The 2,537-nt window shown below is 35.4% G+C and overlaps 1 long non-coding RNA gene across 1 annotated transcript in view; it reads right to left on the minus strand.

Annotated features, from left to right (window-relative positions):
* The window catches only part of LOC103481944 (uncharacterized), a 17,755-nt gene extending 15,646 nt beyond the window's left edge, over positions 1-2,109 (minus strand). The window contains exon 1 of the long non-coding RNA XR_536365.2: positions 2,021-2,109. This is a non-coding gene — a long non-coding RNA (uncharacterized LOC103481944). The remainder of the gene's footprint in view (positions 1-2,020) is intronic.
* Positions 2,110-2,537: the final 428 nt, after the last annotated feature.

Below are 2,537 nucleotides of genomic sequence, written 5' to 3' on the forward strand. Positions count from 1 at the left end.
TAATAATAATAATAATAATAATAATAATAATAATAATAATAATAATAATAATAATAATAATAATAATAATAATAATAATAATAATAATAATAATACCACCTTTGGCTTCATCCACATCAAGTTTTAACACACTTTATATAATAACTAAAAATGAGCGACAACATTACATTTTCTTTGCGATGTTTTTGTTTTGACATACAATCAGCACCTGGACTGTAAGTACCCTGGTTCTGATGCTTGTTGTCATAATTTGTGGTTTTAAGCGTTGGACTGGACGTCCTCCGTTCTGTTTGTTGTGATAAAGGAAAAGATGCAAAACTTTACAAATGTCAAATAGAGCAGTTCGTGTCCAAACACACAAAACAAAAGAAGCTGCAACATCATTTAAAGATACTGCACATAATATATGAATGATAGTTATGATATTAATCACTGATTGATATAAAAGCTGTTATAAAGCAGGAAAGTCCTTAATGTGTAGAAGGAATGGATTATGCCTGCTTTTAATTTTTTTATTTGATTTTTTTTTTTTTAAACAATCAGCTAAATGATCACAACATAGGGTTCATATAGGACCATGGAGGACATTATTAACTTACACATCAAACATTTTTGTAAACTGAGTTTCTTCCCAGTGTATATTCCTGCTTCATGTTTGTGACATTTCACATTTGTCTCAGTAGAAACCTCCACATAGAGGGGAGGAGCGAGTCTTACTGGTTTCAGCTGCTTGTCGCTTTGCCACATAAACGCCATGAAGTTTAAAACGTGGTGGAGTTTTGTCTCTGGCCCGAATGTTTTCAGGTGTGTTGGAGCTTCGCTGAGCTGAATGATTTATGCTGTGAAAATCTGTTTTTCCCACTCCCAAAGAGTCGCTCACTTTAACTCCCTGTTTAACGCGTGCACAGAGTTCAGCCCAGCTGCTGCGGCTTTGAAATTATGAAATCCGTCCCAGCCGGACAGATTTCATGGAGAAGTTGACATGACAAAACTTCTTGAACAGCGAAGTAGACGGAGCTCCAAACACTGAATCAGCTGAAGCAAAGTCTTTGAAAAGACGAAATAAAAAAAGAGTTTAAGTGATGATGTGACGACCTATTTCAGAATAATGCATGGAACTAAACATTTGTAATAAGGCATGACTGCAAAGGCCCCAAACCATTCCAGCTTTCAACACCCAAAATAATTCTGTTGGAGGCATGAAACTTCTTATGTATGATTATTAAAGTCATTTCTTTCTTTATTTTTGTTTTATTTTCAGGGGAGGACTTTGAGACCCCCTCCTGAATCATTTATGACCCACATTGGATCCTTGATCCCAATTTTAGGAACCATTTACATGCTGGTTGGTTTCCTTACACAAAATAATTTTACCAGATAAGCACAAATCTTAAAATAATATAGGTTTTTGCACTTTTATACATTTTTGTCACCAATTAACTAAGAATAAGTTAACTATGGACATATTATATATTTAAAGAAAAAAACATCTTAATTGAAAATGCTAATTTCATTTAAGTTGATTTTCACTGTGTCTTTTGTGATTGTCATGTTTTTGATGCTTATTAACATTTAATTACCTCAATATTAGTAAACTACCGATTGTTAATTAGAACTTAATTATAACCAGAGGCTGGGCAGTAAATCAGTAATCTGTTTTACAACCAGTATCAAAAGATAATCTTATATCTGATAGAATATTCAATATTCAATATTTTGAATATCCACTGAACTGCGATCCAGAATCCAATCACAAGGCATTCTGGGGGATGTAGGCAGAGGAAAGACTTGAGCTGATCAGCCTCTCACAGCCAGTTAAGTGACTCTTTGGTTGCCTAGCAACAACCTGTTGAGTAGCTTGCCCTGTGGTTTCATGGTTTGTCACCTTGCCTAACTTCTTAAAAATAAAAAAAATATGGAGTAAAGCGAAACTCTGGATAAAACTTCAGATATTTGCCAGATATGTAAAACAAAACAACTAATGAACAGTAATCAATATCAGCTGATAGGAAACACTTACATGGTGACGTAAGAGCCGCCGGCCTCAGCCTCTCAGTCCCTCAGCTGCTGGGCTGACTCTGTGAGAGGCTGGTTGCATGCATCATGTTCATTTACATACAGGGACTGGCGGTGTGTCACCATGACAACCGGCATAACACAGTGTCTGGTGGTGCACATAAATCTATATTTCAAACTGGGGATGTACGATATATCAGCACTAATGTGGGCATCGGGATACATTAGTCATTTTAGCGTGTCGGTACCATCGGTCCGATAAATAAAACTGGACCAATATAAACAACTGATATTTCACTTCTTGTTGTTGCCTCGGTTTGTAGTCATGTTTTCCCCACAATGTAGTGAAATATTGGTAAATATCGGTAATCGACTGATATTAGTCATTTTTAACATATCGTATCAGTCAGTAAAAGGATTCCAGGATTTTTATTGTCATACTGTTTCGTGACTGGTGAATGAACAACAAATATTTAGTTTTGTCTTGTTGCTATCTATTACTGATCATTTTTCCCCAAAGG

The sequence above is a fragment of the Poecilia reticulata genome, linkage group LG2, assembly GCF_000633615.1.
Source record: "Poecilia reticulata strain Guanapo linkage group LG2, Guppy_female_1.0+MT, whole genome shotgun sequence".
Lineage (NCBI taxonomy): Eukaryota > Metazoa > Chordata > Actinopteri > Cyprinodontiformes > Poeciliidae > Poecilia > Poecilia reticulata.